This window comes from Vanessa tameamea, chromosome 2, assembly GCF_037043105.1.
Source record: "Vanessa tameamea isolate UH-Manoa-2023 chromosome 2, ilVanTame1 primary haplotype, whole genome shotgun sequence".
NCBI classification, from domain to species: domain Eukaryota; kingdom Metazoa; phylum Arthropoda; class Insecta; order Lepidoptera; family Nymphalidae; genus Vanessa; species Vanessa tameamea.
The window spans coordinates 670,045-694,722 of record NC_087310.1 but is presented as its reverse complement, the minus strand read 5'-3'; the positions used below and the strand labels follow the sequence as shown (position 1 = coordinate 694,722).

The 24,678-nt window shown below is 32.2% G+C and overlaps 2 protein-coding genes across 6 annotated transcripts in view; one reads left to right on the top strand and one right to left on the bottom strand.

Moving 5' to 3' along the window:
• Obsc (Obscurin) overlaps window positions 1-15,289 on the top strand; it is a 415,125-nt gene extending 399,836 nt beyond the window's left edge. Inside the window, exon 60 of the transcript XR_010309210.1 lies at window positions 15,280-15,289. The gene's annotated coding sequence lies outside the window, so the exon portion shown is untranslated. The remainder of the gene's footprint in view (window positions 1-15,279) is intronic.
• LOC113398198 (uncharacterized) overlaps window positions 1-22,774 on the bottom strand; it is a 125,018-nt gene extending 102,244 nt beyond the window's left edge. For 3 of the 5 annotated variants that reach the window (XM_026636816.2, XM_026636812.2, XM_026636815.2), the window contains exons 1-2: window positions 22,667-22,774; window positions 6,057-6,093 (exon numbers count right to left, since the gene is read on the bottom strand). The gene's annotated coding sequence lies outside the window, so the exon portion shown is untranslated. Of the gene's footprint in view, window positions 1-6,056; window positions 6,094-22,635 lie in introns of all 5 variants that reach the window. The other 2 variants (XM_026636813.2, XM_064215712.1) reach the window with 2 other exon arrangements.
• Between the last annotated feature and the right edge of the window lie 1,904 nt (window positions 22,775-24,678).

Below are 24,678 nucleotides of genomic sequence, written 5' to 3'. Positions count from 1 at the left end.
TTTAAAGTAAGTAAAATTGTAAAACGAGCGCGTCTTGCCGTTAACCGGAAAAGTTTGTCGAGGATCATTTTTTGTAATAATATAATATGTACCTGATGTTTATTCATGAAAATGTTTTATTTTTATTTACTCGTCGGTACCTAGTTATTACGAATAGTAGATAAGCCTTCAACTAGGAACTGATATATATGTACATAATAATAATGACGCGTCCTTAAATTTTTAAGCCGCTCTTAATATGTCAATTCCTTTTTTTAAAACTATGAGAACCTTCACATTTGATATATATTAAAATTGTATTATAAGAAAATAACCAAATAAATTATTTTTTTTTCAAATGATCGAATAACTAGACTACGTGAAGCCTTATCCTAATTACGGATTTAAACCCGGAAACGCTATTCTCCTAATTTTTGTGCAAAATCCTTGTCGTTATAATGCAAGTGAAGGTAAATATCCCATAATGAGATGAAATACCACCAATGCACCAACTTTAGAACAATGTCGCAGAATAAGCTCCAGCTTCAGCCCAGCTGTGGGATTAGTTAATGGTTATCTTTTACTTTCTTGCGACATTGAGGTACATCGGTCGAAACAGGTATTCTAGAAGAAAGGAAAGTTAAATACCAATTTAACAAATCTTAGCCGTGAACTTGAATATTTATGATTAGAAAATAGTCTCTGAATACATTATCAAATAGATCCTTATAATTTAAATGAGATGTGTCAGCTTTCTGTAGTTATTACTCGTTAACCACATGAAGTGTTGTTATTCGAATTAATAAATAAGTTTCAACATAGTTCATTACTTTACGTTGTTTCTTTATTCGGTTCTTCTAAGGTCGGGGTATTTTCTTTTTAACTAAACGATAAACTAAAATAACGAAACGAAAGGCTCACTACACCTAACGGAAGTAAACTTATTTTAGTTACAAAGGCCTGATGAAGGACTGAGGAGTCACAACTGCTTATAAATATTGCCACAGAAGAAAGAACCTTTGAAATTATGATGTCTGGTGCCTGTGCACAAAATCCAAACGAATTTGAAACTTTCAGATTTGAGATAATTAACCTGATCACTCAAAGGCCTTTAGCCCAGCAGTGGGAAATTTACAGGCTGCTAATGCTAACCTGATCACTCTCGCCACCATAAATCGTCGTTGCTTCTATGACATTTGTATAATAACCATAAAGAAAAAATATGTGACAGTTTTTAACGGCCAGTCGAATATCCCGATGCCAAGCCTTCCTGGTGGCACCATGAGAATTGTTGAAGCACTAAGTGTTGAAGATATTCCCACAAAAAATCCTTTACGACTAAAGTCCATGCTTTGACTGTGGCTTTATTCTACTATGCCTGAAACTACACGACTTGAACCTGATAAGTATAATGTGTTTGATATAATCGCATAGATATCATAGTAGCAAACAAACCCACAAATCTCAGCGCAGAATCAGCGTTCTCAACAACATCCTCAAGACGTGTTGCATATTAATTAGCGGACAGCTCTGAGCTACTTGTTCACATTGTTATAGTTTTGCAACGGAGAGCGGGGAAATAGAGCAAGACTCAGCATCTGTTGCGGCTGGCTGCGTCTAGCGTCTGTGAGCTCTCAACGCGTGCTATTAGCACCACCAAACGACTTACTACTGGAAATGGTATGTGCCATGAACATTGGTTTCGACAGTTTCCGACTTTGAATTATAATAATACTAATTTGTTAAAGTGAAACTTCTTTGGGTGCGATGAGTGAAATTCCAAGGTCGATTAGTGCAACGTTTTATATGTAACGTTTGGTTGAAACTTTTCTGGTGCAAAATAGTTTAAATCCTGTCTCGTATAACACTGAATTGCTTTCCTTATTTAGTAAATAAAGTTATAGTTTTAGGTAGTTTATAGTTACAAACGAGAAGATTGGTTCAATTTGGTCATCCCTCGTTACCTTTTACCGTTTACCTCGTTACAATGGCGGAAGGTATATTATTTCAGCCAGTGAATGTCCAAATGTTGGACTAGGGGCTCCACTCCCTTTAAGGAGAACGTTTGGAACTTCCACCACGCTGCTCCAAAGCGGTTGGATGGTGTTTATGAAAGTACACGATTATACGAAATGCAAAATGTAATCTAAAATCGTAAAGGATTAAAATGTACTCTTGTATTTATGGCCAATAGCTGTCATGTCTAAGGCAGCGAGTTCCCTATCTGTTGATTAATATCAACGGAAAGGCTAAACATGGATGTGAAGCTGCGTGATATTCGACCGACAAGCACTTTGTCATCTCATTTCCCGTATCTGCGTTTCCAGCGGTTCTGCACGTTGAAAATAAAAAGCATTATATTTTATATCTTACAAATTGAAAACTATAATGGAAAATTATAACAAAGGTAAAACTAAATTGTACTTTAATTAATAATTACAGTTATTTTATATTATATAGATACTATTATATAAGAATGAAGAGTTTATGTGTTTATGTCAGGACCGGTACTAAAAAGAGATTTGAAGCCTTTTTACGTATAAATAGCCCATTTATTGATAAAACACAACGTATAGTCCCTCGGCTCCGGGACAGAAACATTTACGGAGAAACAGTTAACGATCGTAAAATCAAGTAGATATTACTAACTAGCGACCCACCCCTGCTTCGCACGGGTGCAATGCTGATACCAAATATACTACAGAATGTCTTACAAAGTTCACAGATTTTTTTATTGTTTAATAAAATTAGGTGTCTATAGACAGAAGAGAAAAAACGGAATTAGAAGGTGAGTAAATGAATCATCTTATGGTAAGTTGTATCTTATTTACCTCACTCACTTTTACCTGGCTGACTCATCCTGCAGAACGAAACAAAATGGTTATTATTTCTAATCGGTATAATATCTAGCAAAAACATTGCACCTGCTGAACTATACGCTAAACGACGTAGCTTAAATAGTATTAGTTTTTTTAACGAGGGGTATTTCATGTTACTAAAATGAGGAAAATAACAACAGTAGTGTAGTTACTGCTCGTATTGTTATATATAGAATTATTGTAGAACGAAAACAGAGTGACGTGGTCAAGGAAGTGACGTCACCTTTGAGGCGTAGTAAAAGAAAGGGGCATTCATCTTTGGTTGTCATGATGGTGACGAGTTCGTAACTGTCACTTGTATTCTTGTTGAATTTCATAATATTTTGTTGAACTGAAACTTAGTTAATTAGTGTCCGTCGATATTTATTTTAAATGTTTCAGTGAATGGTCGATTGTAGTATATATTAATCAAAGCATTGCTGTAAAAAGAAGCTTTGGAGCTTTAGACATTTTTCTACTATGATACTGTATATATGTAAGCAGATGTTCAAATGGGCCGCGTGTTAGTAGGCCCACAATCTATAGAAATTAGCACTGTCAAGATATATTAACCATTCTTAAAATTATCAATGAAACTCATAAAGAACTAATGAGGTAATGTTCCATGTGCCTGAAATTACACGTATACAATATACGAGTACTCATATTTTATCTCGACTAACGGTTCCTTTCACCTCTAAAATTGATGAGATGGGTTATGAACAACGTGAAAACATAGTGAATTAATTCAGATTTCAACCCGCTACCCTCGTGCCTTCCATAAATATGTATACATGTTACCGTAAAAGCTCGAACTACGGTAAATCTTAAGATTTTCCAGTAAAACCTAAGATTTACCGATGATGAATGGTATAACCATAACCATTACGTATCGGTTGACATGACACACCTGTCTTATAATATAAAATCTATTTCTGCACATAGATGGGATCTATAAAGCGAGATAGTAATAAAAATACCAGAAAAAACATAGTATTAGCGACTATTCGAGTTATGTATTTGAAATAAGCCGCGTTTGAAATAGAATCACGCAGAAGCATTTAGTGACGTTAAATAACCAATGCTAGGGTTTCGTGGGAACATCAGCCTATATCTGGTATCGAGAGTCAAGACCGGAATAGGTACGTGCGACGATTCCGTCGCCGGCGAATTACTATCATCTGTACGAACTAAGGACGCCTACAAACATATTGTATCGTTAGAAAAACTCCTGCGCAAGTATATTACGATATTAGTTACAAGCTCTGAAGACGCATTATAAAATCAATTTTCTCGCCAAGATCAATCGAAACAGTTCCCTGTTCCCTGAATTTTTTTCATGACAAATTGTGAAGCGTTCAGAGGGTTAATAATGTTTACTTTGTCATCAATAATAATTATTATTTTTATTTCTCTTAATCTTGAATTGATTATAAAGTAATTCACATTAAGATTTATAGAACATGAAATAGAATAGATGAATTTTAAGAAAAACATCGCTGGCTCATATGAGTCGTATCTATAGGTATACCTTTAGCTCTTCGGTAACACAAAATGGCAGTGAAACTGTATGGATGAGCTCTTTGCCCAGTATTAGGACTTTACGGACTTTTATAGTTTTAATCTTACCTTACCTTAAAATGTTGTAAAATAAATAAATTACCCAAGTCACTCGTAATTGCTTCGCGTGTAAGCTGCCTTTTCATACTAACTACCGATCGATTCAAAATAAAGTACAACATTGTAGAACTGATAATGAGCAGTACTCGTTTTCGATAGATGCATCTAAACGTTTCGATGATAAATCTCTCGTATACTCGCTAAGAGAAAATATCTCGTTAACGGTAAAACTTTAAATGCTATTATTATTATTTAAATGCACTTTGTATTCGCAAGTTAGATATTGCAAACTTCATAATGGCTATAATTTAAATATATATGATAACTGGTTGTTACGCGACTTCGACAAAATAGTGAAACAAACATTTTTTTACACGACTACCCTGAATTACTTCAGTAGTCTCAATTTTTTGCCACGATCTCTATCAAATATCGTTTAATATCAACGGAATGTGAACAGCAGATGCGATTGCCGGATATTGATAATAAGGAAATTTATACGAAACGAGTTTATGCTTATAATATATTTTATGCCAGTGTGCCAGCTATCTGGACCAGAGACGAGTAAAAAGCGATCACAGCATCCATCAATCAGGCGATGATCTGTATAATCATTGACATAGTTTCACACGCGCGTTATTCTTATAGTGTATTATAGTTATACCCAGATGATGGAACACTTGGATCTGGATGTGTAAGATTATTATCGTCCGTGTGATCCATGATTATCCATTAAATCTCAATGGAACAGCGTGGAGGGTTTACCTCCGCTCAAGAGCTAAAGCGTTAAGTTTAACTTTATTTCACACGCCTCTATAGTATATATAACACTTTTAATAAAGTAACCAATACAGATTTATTTAAATATATTGATAAGGAAAAGCCTGGGAAGCAATTAATCTCAGTTATAACGATTCCGATACGGTCCTAGTTTTATCCAGATCCAACTTTGATTATTCTTCGCAAAAAATATTCTCAGCTGAATAAAATAAAATCTACTACTTTATATCAATCAAATAAAATGTATTTTATTTAAGTAAACTTCACAATTAACCTTTTTTGAATCGTCAACATCGCATCAACACAACCACCGTTTCGGAAATCAGGCAAGAAACTCGCATAGTTCCTCTTTTCAAATAAACAGATCTATAATGCTGTAATTCACAATTAGTGTTCAATCAGTCCTGTGATAGAACTCGAGCCTAAATCCAGGAGTGTTTTTTTTTTGTATTATTTTAATGAATAATAAGATTTATTGATTAATTTAGTCTTAACAAACTTTTTAATAAAGGTATAATACATTTCTGATTCTATTCCAAACTTACTTTATTTGAACCACAAAATCTTTGTATTATTATTATAGAAAAGCGGCTTGAAGGCAACGATAAGTCTCTATTCGAATGCGATAAATTTAAATGACATTTTGTTGGTTAGAATTGACCCCCTAGAGTGAATCAGCGTGATAGATTAAACACCACAAAGCTATTTAGTTGTTACTTTAGGTTAAAGAGAAAAACTAAAATTAAATTACATAAGATCATTACAGGTATAAAAATGCTATACTATAACTATTTCTATAAATATATCTTTAACACTTACAAGAAATTCCAATCACTGGCCACCAGCTATATTGCACCTGCAATCGAAACATGAATATTATTAAAATTATCGCGACATAATTATCCGTAGCCACGCGTGCGCAACATTTATTGATACTATGTCAATCTTCACGAAGTAACAACAAATGTACAAAACTCAATCGGGTGGACGATGTGCGAACTTCATTCAATACATACGAGTACAAAAACAAACGTAAATAATAGAATATCTGTCTGACTGACTCGAACAACGTATAGCTTTAACAATTATCCTATTTATTTTAATAATCCATTTATGAATGTCAGGGTCGATTTTTGAGATTAGACAGTAAAATAATATGTATACTAAATTATAGTCATTCTTAATTTCAAATGCAATTACGGCAGACCGTACTTTTATCTCCAGTTTCTGAAACGTTTACTGATAAAAGTCATATTCACTAATCTGACTAAATACTGAATGCTTATTGGTTGCCTATTACGTCATCGTCTACAACATACATATATTTCATTAATTGTAAATAAACCGAGCCTCCTCTAGTTTTTGAGAAAGGGTTAATCTTACCACTGGGACTACTCGGCTCGGCAAATAGGGTACAGGAAAGCATTTAAAACGTAAACAAGAATGTATTCATGTTCGAACACATCCGATTACAAACGCAACGCGTGTAATCACAAAACGCGAATCCATAGGAAATGGGACAACATTCCAGAACCATTAGAGCGATGTTACACTGTCGGACACAGTTTTATTGCGGGATTCGAGCTATAAAACACGGTTCTGTCAACTACAACTACGATTATCTTGATTTACAGCCTGATCCAGCTATGAACAGCCTAATTTCATTTATCTTATCAATTTTAGTCTGTTGTATCAATACTGTATATACAAATGATAGAATCTATTTTTTAAATAACTTTACATAATCTGTTTTAATATGAAACCTTTTTAAATTAAAGATCAAGTCTTATAACACAAAAGTACCTTTTCTTTATTATATTAAATAATTATTGTTTGCTATTGAAAGGCTAAACCTTTGGAGACAGAGAAAAATTAAATATATTATAATTATATCTATATCTTTCTGTCTGTTGCTCTGTTACGGCCAACCTACGTTAACAAATCGCTAGGAAAGAAACTTGAACTTTAAGACTAACCCCTAGAAAGCGAGCGAAGCCGCGGGCAGTAACTCGTTCACAATGAAATCAGAATTTTTATTCAACGAGGTTGTCAGCTACGCTTATTCCTTGTGCGTTTTGTGTCTTTTTCATATTTTTTTTACACCTTACCATCTCGGAGAGATCTCGAACGATTATTTTTAATATTTTCCGTCACTTCGGCAACAACAAAAGACATCATGCGCTGAACCCACAGCTTCAACCTAAACTTCACCATCCAAGCTTAAAAACGCGACAAAGATTATTTCCAATAAAAAAAAAAACTCAGTATGTATCTAAAATCTAAATCATAATTTAAACGATACTTTACATCCTTCAAGTAAAAAAATGGGACTGTAATAGTAATCTAATCGATATAGTATATCTAGTATATCTAACAAAAAGATCCCATAAAATATACTCGCATGGTATTTAACTGTTACGCCGTTCACCAGCGGCTAGCTTTTCGATAGAACGTTCAAATTTAAGTACAATAACATCAATACCACTTGAGAAAACCCTTCACACCAAAACGCTCTATTCGTCAGCGTTACAACATAACAAAAGCATGTTAATCTCTTAAACTCGCAATCACAATCGTGTTTAATAAAAATAAAAATGCTTGGGAATATGAAGTACATAAAACAATGAACTAGTGAGCGTTTTTTCGATTTTTCTTACTAATATTATATATGCGAAACTTTGGGTGGATCTATGTTACTCAATCGCGCTAGAACGTCTGAACGAATTGAATGAAATTGGGCAAAGATATAGATTATAGTCTAGAATAGCACAGGTTACTTTTTATTCCGGAAAAATGCACGGGAACATAGTTGGATATATTTTTGTTTTTCATATCGCAAGAGAAATTATGTTTTTTTAGCGATATTTTGGGGGACATTCTTTTATAAATATGATGTATTTTTTGTTTGTTATGGTTTTACGTCGATGATGATGATGGATTTGTTTCGTATCAATCGTAGAACTTTTCTTACACGTCAGAAGTTCAGAAAATGAGTAAGGTTACCTATATATTTATGCGAAATACCACTCATCACGACCACTCCGAAGCTGTAGGTCCGATTAGCATAATTATTCCTTTCCTTTAAAAAAAAATTTTTGAGAGTTTTAACTTCAAGGAAGGTTTATTGGAGGGGTAACTTTGTATGAATTTTTATCCTTACGAAGTCGACAGCGCGGAACAAACTCCAAGCCTTCTCAAGGGGAGGAAGCCATTGGAGGGATATTTCCAGATTGTTACTTTGATTTTTGAATTTTGTATCTTGAATTTTTTGAGTACCTTTTTATCACACTTTGATCAACAATGTTCCTTATTTATAAATGTTTATAGATGTAATCGTACCCGCGTCACCGAAGCCATCAACTCTAACAAAAGCCACAGAATATTGTTATACACAATGCCTTTCAATCAATATAGTGTCCGCCGTGTGAGAATACTTTTATTATGTAAAGATATATAAAGATCTATGATGACAGTGTACTTCTGTTTTTTGAAGCATTATGCTTTCACTTGTTATAAAGCTTGCTATTCGCTTTATCACATTTAAAAAAAATATATACGTACTTAAAAAACTCAAAAAAATATTTTTAAAATTCCACATTGTTAAATATTTCTTGCAACACAATAAATACAATTAAATTATGTGACTCGACTCCTTAACTAGTTTTAACTATATTTTAGGAATCAGAGCCACCCACATCTTATTGTACGTATTAACAACTATTTATGATGCTTAAGATTTATAAAACACACAATTTCCATATTCATATAATTACATTTCGAATAAATAAATAATATTATCATAATTTAGAAATGTTCATTCAAAACGGTTGAGAAATATGAAAGAAACTTACATAGAAAATTTATTAATAATAATCAAAAAGAAATAATCGTGAACAGTTAAAAGTAAAAAAAAAAAACAAAGTATTTATCTCTTAATAATCTAAGGTCAATTCGCAGGCTTCGTCGGACCCTGGTTATGCAACCAATGTCCAATACATACGGACGGACCAAACGACCTTTCTCCAGTGAAAGTGAACACGATAATTAAACAGGTTTCTATTATTGACAATGTTGACGCACAAAAAGCTGTCGCTTCGCAAAAACGTCATCATTTCTGTTTATCTTATTCCGCAAAAGAATTGACACTAGCACACACACAAATTTTAGAAATGCAGTACCTTTATTTATTTGCATTTTAACCTTAGCTATAGTCTAGTCCAGTAGTTCCTAAACTTATTTTTCTCGTGGACCACCTATTGGCATGTGTCCGTAACCACAGTTTGAGAGAAACACTAAAATATGAACTAAATTTAAATTTGTTTAATATTGGTGCTTTTAATTCTATCCTTAGTAAGCCTACGAGTATTTCAACAATTAAAATCTATGAATTTGTTAGTGATTCTCTCAAACTGATGACGAAAAGACTTTGCAAGTCTGTACACCAAATTGTACGTAATATCGAATACGCAAGATTGGACAAGTAACAGTCGCTTGCCTTATTAAAATATTATCTGCTTAGTTAGGTACTTAAAACAATGTAGGTAGGCCCTTATAAAAACTATGCTTACATTTTTGCTCTTTACTATCAAAAGTAGATACATTTTCGTGGACCCCCATTAACATCTTATGGACCCCCATTTTTTATTCACGCCTACGTAGACCCCCACCAAGTCTCCCGTGGACCCCTGGGGGTCCACCTGGACCACTTTGGGAATCACTGGTCTAGTCCTATCGAAAAGGGAATTAAGATAAAGAAACCTTAGATTTACGTACGCCACGCGATTTTCTAATAACTTAATATTATATTATATCGTGCACTACTAACAGGTCTTGATTATTCAATATCTTTACTTATAATACAACACTGTTCCACTTAACTACTTTTATCCACTTTAATTTCACTTACAATAGTTCCGATAATAGTTTCATCGACGTTAAAAAAGCAATTTTTTTGGAAATGTTATTTATTTGACTTTTTTCTTCTTGAAATTTTGAAATAGACTATAAATATGTGAAATCACGAAAAAATATATTGCAAGTACAGTTAATATCCCAAAAATTCCACCTCCCATTTAATTTCCATATCAAATAAAAATTGTAAACTTGTCTACGTATTAGGAAGGAAATCACGAATCGATCAATCGAGTTTTAATATCCGGATAACCCGTTAAATCACCTGTTACTTAATAGACAAAAAAACTATCTCATATGTTTTAAGTTAAAGCAAAAGATATTATAAATTAAATTATTGTCAATAAAACTCTAAGTATCCAATTGAGTTGAATAGCAAACATTCCTTCAGCAAGTTTCTAATAAGATTCTAGATTTTAAAGATAAAGTAATGAATGGTAAGTCTTAGCTTAAATCTTGAACCGTAAAGCAACATTTTCCGGCAATCTGTCTGCGAAGCTAATGTCCTGTTATCAGATAGTACTTTATCGGATGAGTCGGGACGAGCGTGGGCGGTGACGAAACTTGAGGTAATTGGAGACATTGTCCTTGCTCGTGGACCACAGTCCATGGTGATGGGGGGTTTGTATTGATTAATAAATTCAAATGTATTTTACTTTGATGCAACAGTTGATTATGGACATAGTTGTCTTTCAAAATGGTATATATACTATTTTAAAAAAATATATACGTAAAAAGCCGGTGTGTTGAATCGACTTGTTCGAGTATTGTGTATAACTTTGTAACTTTTTTTACTGGAGATCAAAAGAGTTCTAAATGTAAGTAATATTAAATATATATAAAAAACAAGTTTTCAGTGTGATGGAAACACATACAAACATAATACTATAAATGACCTTTGATATTTCAAAAAAAAACCTTACTAATACATTTAAAAAAAATATATATTGGGATGAATACTATTAAGAAAATAGTTTCAACACTGACATAACCATAATTGGATAACATATTAAGGGCAAAAAAGTTATAAGAATATCAAAATGTAAGCTGTGCTGTTGCTGACTGTACGTCATTGACAAATAGCAGCTCTAGTAATGAGGAACTCGGTCTAGGGAGCTCTAATGATCTCTAGAACGAATGCACGATGTGGGGAATTAATTGTAAGCAGATAACGAACGGTATAAATGGGTTTTGGAATATATCATTTTGATATATTTTTACAAAAGTACTACCGTAACATTGATATGTCAGACATTTATGGGATTTTATTTTAAGTGAACTGTAAATAATTCGCTTTAATGATGCGTGCATAGACGGCTGATGTCTAATTATAATGCTCGTTAAGTATATTTTGTAAGGTTAAAAAAAGTCTCGGGTGCGAAGCCGGGAGGATAATAAAAACACCGGGTTGATATGTTGACATAAAATTACCTATATAACAGCCAGGAGGCTGAAATTGGGCAAAGCTTACACGACCACGCCATTTACGGTCGTGTAGGATTTGTCTTCTCTTTTGTACATATATTCATCACGGTAATATTCTTACAAGCACTTTGAAAAAGACAAAAAAATAACACAAAAATTCAGTAGTTAATGTTTTCCATCAAAAGAATTCAAATCATCTTTTTAAAGTCATTCATAAGATAACATGTCACTACTGCCCATAGATATTGGCGCTGTGAGAAATATTAACCATCAATATCATCGGCAAGCACCACTAACCTTGGGACCAAGATGCCAAGATGCCCATATGCCTTTTGACTAACTGACTAATCCTTCCATCCAAATGTATGACGTAGTACCTAACCATTATTCTACCTAAACTTTACCTATTCTACACAGACGCCCTTGCTCAAAGCCCTACCAAATTACTAGTGTAAAAAAATATATACATATTTCTTAAATTTTCACTATTGGATAAAAATAACCGTTAAATTGCCTATTAATATAAATACATAATGTTTACCTAAAACTCTTTGTTCTAGCGCTAAGTCAAGGTTATAAAACATGTTACAGCCGGTACCTTGAAGTCAATCACCATTGTATCGAGGTTTCAAAACTTTGTTTAAGAAGAAGGCGATCGCAACTGGCCAAGGTGACGTGGTCATTTTATATTCGTGGGAGAATATTTGCTTCGATAGTCGTACGAGTTACAAGCGAAATGCTTTCGTTTGTTTTCTATGCAAATACTAACATAACACCGAGGCACCCGATCGTGTCCTACATATTAGTCGGTATTTCATAATGTATTAGAGAGTTCTAGGTATTTTTATAGCGTTTGCTAATTAATTAATCAAAGTGAATTTTCGCGAAGTGTCGGTAACCTAGGAAATAGATAAAATATTTTTTTTCTGTATATAAACGGTACAATTATTAATTTCCCCATTTTTTTCATGCATTTATCAGCTGATCATATAATATCCAACCACGTAATTATATAAATAAATATTTATTATATACAATTAAATCCATTATAATAATAAAAGCCAAGAAGAGTCATGACAGACGAAAGTGAAACTCAATTAGACATAGAAAAAAAATATTTTAAAAATGCCACTCAACAAACTATATCATATTTTTAAAATTAGATCAACATAAAACTGAATCGTTTTAAAATATATAATATTTCTTAATGTTTAATCGTTGGTAACTTGTACCAAACGACGAAGCCTGCACCTTACGCAAGTTGCGCCCGCGCACGCGATACCATTATACCTCGGATACAAAAACGAAAATGCTATTGAAATTTCTTATTTTATTAGCGTATCGAAATAACACTCGGTGCGATATTTAAGCCCATTGTCATTCATGCTGTTATTGTTTTTAACTGTTGTAACTGTTTTAACGGTAAACTTATATTGCATCAAACGTTTATTGAACAGAACACTTGCTATGAACAGATATCTCTAAGTTAATTGACTAATATGTTTAAAAAATTATCAATGCATCCGACTATCTAATCATCATCATCATCCACCTGCCCTTATCCGAATTTTACTTGAGGTCGGCGAAGCATGTCTTCTTCTTCCATACTTCTCTGTCTGTCACGCACATATATCATACCTACTGGAATGAAAACTGTTGGAACACAGGTTCATTTTATAACGAAAATATCCGCTGAAAAAGAACTTTTTGTAACTTTAAGTAGGACTTTTACGGTGGTTAGCTAGTATTTTTTGTATAACTACAGAATGTTGTTGAACTTATTACAAGGTTTAACCTTGTAACAATTAGCACGTGTGGATGAAAACTCGCAACTCACTTTTAAACCAGTTCCCTCCAATAGGTGGAACTGAAAATTCGCACATATTTTTGGGTTTGGTAAAGATACAATCTAAACTACAGTACACAAAAAAATATAAAACATATAAATTATACTGTCACAGTAAAATAAAATACACGAATATATGAACCTAATACTATAATTATAAAATAATAAAATATACTAGCTGTGCCCGCGACTTCGTGCGCGTTTGAATTTAATAACAAAGCGTGACTTTATTATTATTTTACATATAATTCTAAAATAAAATTAGCCTAAGTTACTCTTTATTACATCAGCTATCTGCCAGTGAAAGTCCCGTCAAAATCGGTCCAGCCGTTCCAGAGATTAGCCGGAACAAACAGACAGACAGACGGACAGACAAAAATTGTAAAAAATGTTATTTAGGTATATGTACCGTGTATACATACATATGCATTTAGTAAAACGCGGTTATTTTAATATTACAAACAGACACTCCAATTTTATTATATGTATAGATAAATGCAAATAGAACATCTTTGTTTCAATATTGAAATGAGATTTGTTTCTTTTTTCTTTAAAAAGTGTATTGATTTGATACGATTTGTTATTAAATATTTATCTTTTTGTACTTTAAAAAAATAATAATTACAGTTTTTGTATTATGTATTGTTAGAAAAGAAAATGTTATGTATGTATGTATTGCATTGTTGTGAGTTCACACACCTGGCCTCGTCTACCGAAACAGACAAAATTTAAACTTGATATTAATTATTTCCTAAGCGAATTTTATAGAATATATATATTCTTAAATATCACCATTTTTTTATTACAATAAAGTTATACTAGTATTTTATAAATATAGATATAACTGTCAAAGGTATTACCAATATCAATATATAATTGCTGAATTGTGTTGTTTATTGTGTTTGTGTTCTGATTACCGCTGACCTATAATATGCTTAAAAATATATTACTACTTTAATAATACATCCATTTCTCTTATTATTTTACAATAATATTGTTAATTCAATAATAAATCGATATATTTAGCTCGCTCTCTCAGTTCGAAGGCAATCTGATTTTAGCGTAATTTTGTCGCACCTTCAATGAGAGTAACACTGCCAATTTTCTGACAGGTTACTACTGCGATTATTTTTTTAACTACCTAAATACCTACCTAAATAGGTATTTTTATGACTTGGAATATAAACCCGGTTTCTAGGAATCTGCAACTATATAAGCTAACCATTCAGCTAACGAGGCAGATAAGTTACTACATATTAAAACTAGAGCAAAATCAAGACAAGTATTAATATAAATTATATTGAAATAATGACAGCGTCGCAATTCGAAGAAGACCTTGTCTGAAGCGCAATCGTAAGACGTTATTTGACAAATCGCTTAGTAACGTGTGAACTAGTCGTCGTCTCCTTGCGTGACTCTTTATGTAATCGTTATGAATTTGATTACATTTTTGTCACTTGTAAATGTCCCGCTGGGATAAGACTCTTGAAAAGGTTTCTAGTCTATACCACCACGCTGTTCCGATGCAGATTGTTGGTTAAAATGTGGTAAAATCACCATCGCCGAGAATACGATTTGCTTTCCCGGGTTTAAACTCACAATCAACTTAATGTTCACCGGCTTTAACTACTAAGCAGTCTCAGCTTTATACAAAATATAATTATTGATAGCATATACTATGAACCTATAGTAACTGCTCAGTTTCTTGTCTGTGTTCTTGGTGGATCTACATTTCCGTGTTAACTTTATATCATCTTAATCCTTTTATCTAAGTACAGTATGTACTCTATCCTGCTTACATAAATTAATATTTTATTATATTAACAAAAGGTATAAATCAATATCTAATATTAAATTGAGTTAAAATGTTGTCATCTCCTTACCTCCATCTAAATTAACCCTTTTTAAAATAACGTATATGTAGGTAGTAATTACAACACACATAAAACTAATTGACACGGCGATAGCACGGTGTCGACATCAAACGTGACACTCATATTTTTGACATTAATTGCCCATATTATTACAACAGACTACAATATAATTCATCGAGATGACACACAAGACACACAAGACACACAGACAGTTTGTGAGTTTTACTGGTTTATTTTTTTTTTTACATTACTCGACCGTGACGGAAATCATCTATATTGATATTATAAATGCTAAATAAAGTCTGTCTGTCTGTTGTTCTTTCACGGCCAAACCAGTATATTAGTATGAAGCAACCTTTAACCCCAAGGGAGGACATAAGCTTTTTATACCTACCTAACAGCTGACGACCAACCTTTAATAGTCGAACGAAGTCGTGCGCGACAACTGATCATCAAGAAACTAATGTATGAAGTATGAAATTTTGGATACATATTCTCCCATGCGATTTGACTAGACTTCGCTGATAAAAATGCTTGTGATCGCAATCACAAGTGGGAATAATTGTATACAAGGAAATTAATATATTCATTTAAATATCGAGAACATGATCAAGTAAATTGATACTAAAATATTTAAAAGTCAAACAGGAAGACCGTTGTTCATGGAAAATCGACATATGTATACATATCAACCAATCAATCAATAAACCATCAAATATATTATACTAATATAGTACAATACATAAAAAAGTAAATATTATACATGTCACGAACAATGCCGTTTAATGTTGCCATAAATGTTAAACTTTTATTAATGAAAATTATTTTAAAAAAAATACTGTCGTTTAGAACCGACATGAACAAGTAACTAGAACACGTAAATCTTAAGCGAAGATAGTGGGTTTAAATCCGTTGTTATGTACGTTTACAGATCATCTCGTGCTCGATACGAGAGTTTTCCTAAGGTACGTTACACGGGTTGAGTAGAAGTTTCAGAGAAATACAGACAAAGAATTATCTTGCCTTTTGGGTTACTTAAGATGACACGGCGTAGACATACCCATCGAATTTTCATCACGATCGGATCAAGAGTTGAGAAACGCATAGAGAACCAACATATAAACGATTATTTATATATATTTGTTGCAACTGTTACTTCAGCTTTAATGAAACACAGCTGAAACTGTTCGTTGTATGTTGCACAATTTTAGTTTGATAACGAGTTAAACCTATGAGCTCAGTCTTACATAGATATAGTGCAGAATATATGATTATATCAAATGTTAATTCTAATATTTTTTTGATATATTTACTTACATGAGTAAATCGAATTATCTTTAATACTTTAATAATATATTTTTTGCATGAGACTTTAAAGTTAATTTTATAACTATCCGCGGGCTGATACACGACTTGCAGCTGACTTTTTAAATAATTACTTGTTATTGTTGAGGTCCTAATAAACAAAATAAGAATGAATACGGTTCTTTTTGTAATATTTGATTAGACCACGATTGCATCTTATCCGATGATTGCGATCTAAACCGGCATGTGTGTAATTTCAATGAAATTCTCTCACATGTATATCCCGCGTTAGAGCAGCGTGGTGGAATTACCTCAAAGTCAGAGGAGGCCTTAGCCCAGCAATGGGATATTTGCAGGTGTTACTTTGAAGTCATATTTATCTAACCGTTAATAAGGTATTAACGGTAACAAATAATACCCTGTGGCTTTGCCGTCGTTGAGAAACGGGTAGTTATATCTCTTTTGATGTCATTTGACATGAAAATAAAAATATTTATACAAAGTTGACGAGGCTGGAACTCTATATTTCCGACTTTGCTTTATCTGTGAGCATCGAGATAGGCATCTAAGGAGGAAGACGGATCATGTATCAGGCGAAGAGATTCCACGTTCACACGGTTTGTTACCCACTCGACCGGATCGTAGTAAATCTTTTTTTTATTTCGTTATAAGCGACCCTAGTTTCGCTCAATTGTGATTTACCAGTCATTGTTTAGGTTCAAAATAAGCAACTAATTGTGTTGTTGCGGTCTTTGTGGTTGATGCGGCTTTTTTAATTGAAAAAAAAAGGTCAACATTTCTATTCTGTTACTTATATTCAAACCAAGGATATAGAATTTATATAGAGTAACTAGTTAGTTACTCGGACTATCATTTCCGACTTCGTCCGGGTGAAAAAAGGATTTACATATATACATCCCAATCTAAGCCATCCAGGGAACCATTGAAATACACACAAAAATTGCATCAAAATTCAACCACTTAGGAGGACTACAGCTACATATATACGTACATAAGATTTATATATAAAGAGTTATAAAAGAATTAAAAGTATTTAAAAACCATATGATATATATATTCACAACAATGTTGCTTGCGATTTTGTTATTAATGTCATTGTTTAAAAAGAGATAATACTAAACTAGATGACTCAAACTTGCCGAGTTAGAACAAAATAGTATTTTTTTAACATAAAATATGTGTATATGTAAATAAGTTAAACGATAAATTGTTTAGATAACACTCGTTCTAATAAAGCAGAGTGTGTAGCACACCATTCCCAGTATACATGGAGCTCCGTCACACGCTCTGTCTCAACGATTAGCTATAGTTCGCATGTTTGCGCAACGCGCTCTAGCAGACTATTGCGATGACAACTTTAAGTAATTAACAATAAAAGTGAAACTTTAACTTATTTATATAAGACATATTTTTGAATGTTATAATTATTGTATAAAAAACATTGTTCAACACCAACATACATAATCATCTATATTAATATTACTTTGAAATTAATCAGCTAATGTGTTTACGATTCATCCTTTTTATTTTATTTTTAATCTGTTTTACGGAAAGATTTGCGCATAAATAATATCTGTGGTCAAATTTATGTGAATAATTGTCATAGCGAGGTATTGAATAGCATAGACGATATTACTTGACGTGCTGCAGTTCGAATTACAAAAAGTGGATAGCCCACTACAATTTCCTGTTAATTGGTTAAAAGTTGTCGAAGTTTATTAATCTCAAACAGGTATAATTATATCCGTTTTTATACTAGACGTGATGGCGCCATTTTGAATGAGACAATGACATTTCGGCTGTCAAAAATCGAAATAGTTGTTTTTTTTTTTTAGATGACGATGAATTAAATTGAATCTGCTTAAAACGATTATAGTTATGTCTCATGACATTTATAACCTTTACAGATTACAGTATTTCTATTTTGAAATTAATTTTTACAGTAATTTTTATTAATATATTACTTTTTATAAATATAATTTTCATATTAATCACAATTTCAGAAACTAAACAGAATCCATAATTTATTTATTTTTTGTCTACCTTTTACGCATATAAAGTTCAAACAATCGTATATAATCAATAATCTTCTATAATAATTAGACTTGCGACATAAGTTCGCTAACCTGTGCACCACTCATCACTATTAGTACCGAAATGATTAATTTAAAGAAAACGCACATACCTTAAGGGGTCAATATTTCATTCCGTAGACTCCATTTAAAGAACAATGATTTGTTTCCTCTGTTCATCATTAAAACAATTATATTACAGATTATACTACATTGCTATATGCTCGACTCCGTGCGCTTCCTGCAATGATTTATTTGATAAATCGGAAGGAAAATATCGATGATAGAAATCGTTGATTTTCATGCAGGATAAATAATTGGTTATATTTACACACTTATGTAATTAATTGTAGGGAAAAGAGTAACTACTGAGTTTCTTGTCGGTTAACTTTAAATTGAATGTCATCGCTGAGGTGATATTGGAAAAAGTTATACTTAGGAATGAAGTATAAAAATAACAAATCTCACTGTAAACTATTCAATAGTTTTCACATAAAGTGTTAGCAGACGGAAATATATTGTATAAGAATTATAGTTGTTTGAACTTCGATTTTTTTTAATGTTGCTTTTTAAATGTTCCCAATTAATTATTAATATTTTCAAAAGAAACACGAAACTGTTAGTTCAGTTTTACGTATAAATATTACAAATAACACATATACGAATATATATTATGTATATATTATATATATATATACAGAGCGATAGTTGTTGATGTTAGATGTTCTAATCATCTTGCGTAATTACATATAAGTGAGTGCTAAAAATATAATAACTCAAACAGAGGTTCAATGACCTCCAGTTGAGTTTTCTAGTTTTAAAACGGAACTTCAATAATTACCCTATACATAAACATATTACGTAATTTATCAATTTCATAACAACATCTGTGTTACGTGCTCTGGTATCATTGACAGTTTCGCCTCAATAGTGGTGCGCCTGCGCCGCAAACCATTGCATTGCATCCGAGTTTGTAACCAGATAGTTTCACGTAATAGCCCTTAGTGGTATTACAAGTATTTTCGTATTTACTTGTGTAACCGATAGAATTATCTGAATATAGCCTACGCTTGTATTACAAACGGCCCGCAACTGCGTTCGCGTGGTCTCTGATTATGGAGATACGGCAGGCTTCGGCAAAATGCGTTCAATATTTATCGAAAGGATTTCTAACACCGCTTTTGTTTGACGAAATCGTCAGCAGATAAAATGACAATATTCGTTTATTTTGCGTCGTTCATCGTTCTATATAATAATAATATAAATCAATTATATGAATGGCTTGAAAAAAAATGCCTCTTAATTGACTAAAAAGTTGAATGGCTGTTTAAAAGATACATTATACGTACGTGACTAAATAATTGTCAATTATTGTGCAAATCATTTGCGTACATTTTTCTTCTATGTGCAAACGAAAGCAGTACTACTAGACCGGTTAGAGCCTTTAGTTTAGACCTTTTAACTCTGTGATATAGACTCGATTCCCTATTTTTAAGTTATTGTTCTTTATATTTCTTATTCTAAATATGAAAACAGTAATTTCAATCTTATTAGTATTTATTTTAAATTCCATTTGTATTAAGGAATGTAACCATAAATATGTTTGTCTGTTAGTTAATGTTAATCACAATTTAGATTATAAAATAATAAAATGTAATTAAGTTTAAAGAGAAATAAGATATATTCAAATATAATTGATTAAAATCCGACTTAGGTTAGATTTAACAGTATTTAAAACGGGATATTTACCATGTTTTTTATTTTTATTTGGTGGAGCTCGATATTTCGACATTATCTACGAATGCCTTGTTCACGAGAATATCCCGTTTTAAATACTGTTAGTAATAAAAATAACCATGTTCATTTAAAATCTTATATAGGTTAGATTTGTTATGTAGGTTAGTTTATTTTATTTGTCAACAATATAATTATATAAAACGCATTTTGTAAGGATAGGAATGTGTTTCATCCATAGTTTTTAACATATAGGTAGAGGAAATTGTGGAAATGTGCGTATTTTAAAATAAATACCGGGATGTCTATTATAGAAACCTCATTGTTTATAATCGTAATTGCGTTTGTTTAAACGATTTCATCTTTATTACTATACTCTTATTTTAACGATGTTGAAATAGTAAAAGGAAAACAACTCTTTAAAAATACATCGTATATAAAAAATTACAGCGTAAATATTCTCCTACTGGACAAAGACCCCAACTTCTTCTGAGAACAAATTGCGAAGCTTATTCTATCAAACTGCATGTTAGTTGAATAACATCTAGTTTACATGCGTAAAATTTCCATCAGAACATGCATATAATGTTCTGACGATGGTCTTTCAATGCTCATTCATTAAGAATTATAGATACGATTTAAAAAGCCAGTGCAGTCTGTTGAAAAAAATCTGCCTGGATTTGAGTCTGCGATCTCTATTTAAATTCACGTGTTTTCTGGCTCTTCTCAGCCACATAATCACCATAATATACAATAAAGATTTTCTAAAGGAAGTATTAAAACTTTAAAGTTTAAATATTGAAAGACTACTTAAGACAGCTATTAAGTTTTAGTGCTCTTAAATATATTGCGATGCGAACTTTATAAAGATTAATGTAGTAGTATTAAAAAAAAAATACCTACCCAAACATGCGAACTAACCAGGCCTTAAATTTTAAATATTTCATATTCAATTAAAATAGTTTTATTATTTAATTAGCATAACACACACAACTGTGTAAACAGAAAATATAAGATACAGTTTGATAATCTTTCCTTTTTAAATTAACGTAAAACTAAAACATTTATTAAATAATATAATCTAGGTAATTTAGTATGTAAATTTTAGTTTTTTAAGATTTTATTTTATTTTTATTATAATGTTTTACATTTACATAAATTTAATTATATTAATTTTGAAATTGATTTCAACGATATTTAAACTATAACTCTTCGTTTGGATATAATTCTCCGTCTACAAATCCAAAAAAAACTTATAAAGTAATTCATAGATGTAATTATGTATGACATTCAAAACGCTATAACTAAACTATTAATACATTATCTTCATAAACTTAGGTGTGCGTCCTGTCAAATAGCAGTAGGTAGATAAGTTAAGATAATGATGTTTAAATTTGACTTGTGCAACTGAATTTTATGCATTTCTTGAACTGAAACTACCTATTTAATTTGTGTTAAAATAAGATTGTTGGTTGTGTGACACACACACGTGTGATAATAGCCGACATCGCTACTATGTGTGAACAGCTGATTAACAACAATTTGTACATACGAAAGTAGACTTATAAATTAGAATTACATCAAAATAACACGTATTTATTAGAACAAAATTACCTGTAATCGATACCTCGAGTATTGTTAAAGCATCGTTAATTAACAATTGAGTGTATTAATTGTAATTAGAAACGTTTCAGGTAAAAGCAAGAAAACTTCGTTACTCTAAATCTCCGCCTGCGCCACTTTGTCGGTAGCGGTCGTTGAACCCTACATTAATCGAACGAGGGTAATTGGTATTAAATCGTAAACAAACTTTTTTTGAGCAATTTGCAAAGACGATTAATATTAATATCAAAAAGAAACCATTTGAAGTACCCATCTAGAATTAAAGGATTGTTAACTTGCATTTTGCTAAACCAAACTTGCGATTATTTTAATTATTTATTAAGCTACCCTTCAATTTATATATTGACGCATTTAAAAATATATATATATTTTGTAATATATAATTACCTATTTCCTAATCCTTTAATATTTTTTTTTCTAATAATTTTTTTAATGTCGTTGTCTATTTTTTGAAGAAGAAATAATACAAAACGAAATAGACTACCATCAAGCAAATTAACGAAACGGTAAAACTTTTACCTCCATTACAAATAAACGAAGCGAATCACAGTAAATAACCTAAATAAAACTGTTATAATAAAACTAACCTAATAATAATTGATTAAACACGTAAATCACCTGAATGTATCCTGGATATGCAACACGATTCACAACACTACAACGTGATCACAACACTAGCGCTCGTTAAACGTGCGCACGCGTCAACACACCGGCCCGTTATGTCGCGGCCGGCGCGGGCGCAGCGTGGAAAGCGGACACGCTGCAGAGATTAGTTTAATACAGAAATGGTAGGTCATAAATTATTTTGACGACATATAAATTATTATATCTAAATAAACAATCAATAGTCATGTACTAATTTAAATTTGTTGTAACTGTCTTAATCATAATAAAACTGAATCTGTAAACTTTTATAGTAATTTTGATAAACGCTATCGTATATCATACTACAAGTGTTAGAGTCAACTAGACTATTATAAAATGTACATAAAAATCTTTACCAGAAAAATGTTATCATAATTATTCATTTGAACGCCACCGCAAAAAAAATAGCTTATTAATTCCACAGTCGCAAGGTTCTATCCTAATATCTACTATACTACCTATACCAATATCCCATTACTATGAATTATTAATAAGCATAAGTCTTTCTGTTAAATTACATTTTCAATGTCAACGATACCTTCCTATATACGTTTACATCACGCGTAGTTATTCTTTGACGTGCGCAGGTTATCAATGAAGATGTGGATTATCGAGCTGTCGATTGAGGGAAAGTGGACGACACGACCTCCGAGAGCTGGGAGGTAGGTTATGGTCATGTCTCCGATACAACGTAACGCAACGCAATGCAACAGTGATATGCAATACAATTATGATACACATATGAATTACTATTAAAATATTTTTATGATACAAATTTACACCTTAATTTTTACTCTCTTGTTTAATAGTGCTACTTGAAGGTGGGGCGCTTTATAAGCCCGCCTGAGTTGGTACCACCTGCCAATCACATATCCCATTGCCAAAACAATGTTTACTATTGTTATGTTCCGGTTTGAAGGGAGAATGGGCCTGGGTAGGCACTAGGGACATAACATCTTAGTTCCCAAGCGTGGTGGCGCATTGCCGATGTAAGTGATGTAATATATCTTGCTGCACCGATGTCTATGGGCGGTGGCGATTACTTACCATCAGGTGACTCGGAACACCTCAGAATATTTCTTAAAAAAAATGATACAAAGTATTATTTATGAGGTTACCTAATACGGTTTAATTGAGTTTATTTATCGAGCAGTGCTCGATATGGTTCAGCAAGACTAGTTCCTATCGTCATAAAGCGGTTTCGTTGAAATTAACGATGTAATAAATAATGTCAGTGGAAACAGAATTGGTATGACAGTAATATTTTCTTTACCGGTGATAAAATATCTTAACGCAGGACCATCTAAGTCAACCACTGATCGTTTATTCTACGCAACAATAGTAAGTAGTTGTGTTCTCATTTGAAGGATGAATGAGCCAGTGTAATAACCGTCACAAATGACAACACGACTTGTATCCGTTGTCGTCGACATTGATATTGTAAGAAGTATAACATTATTTAACAAATAATATTTGCGAAATTATTCAGAGGCACAGTTCATATATTATCTTCAAAAATTCAGCAATTTGTCAAGAAATGACTGCAAGTGTTACCACAGAGACCGTCAGGAGACAATTTCCGCATGATTTGTCCAATGCTTTCGTTCAGACGTTACGTCCGGATATGGCAAATACAAACAAAGGCGATAGATTGTAGTGCCCGAAACGTTTTTAGAAATCATTTGGCTACACCAGTTGCTGAGTTAGTCAAGTGAGTCTGCGGTCCCTAATTTAAACTGCGTGATCTAAATCACAATCAAAACAAATGTTATTTAAGGAGGCTTTACTGATCAACATCAAATTAATTAACAAGATTAAATTAATTCAAGGCTTCCATCAGAAAATTCCAGTTCGGAATAATATAGATTATCAATATATATTTACAATGAAATTTCTGCACCCCACATGAAAATCATTTTAATCCAGAGTATAATATAATAATATTCAGAGAGTTTGTTCAATAAAGGCAACAAGAGCATTGTCCA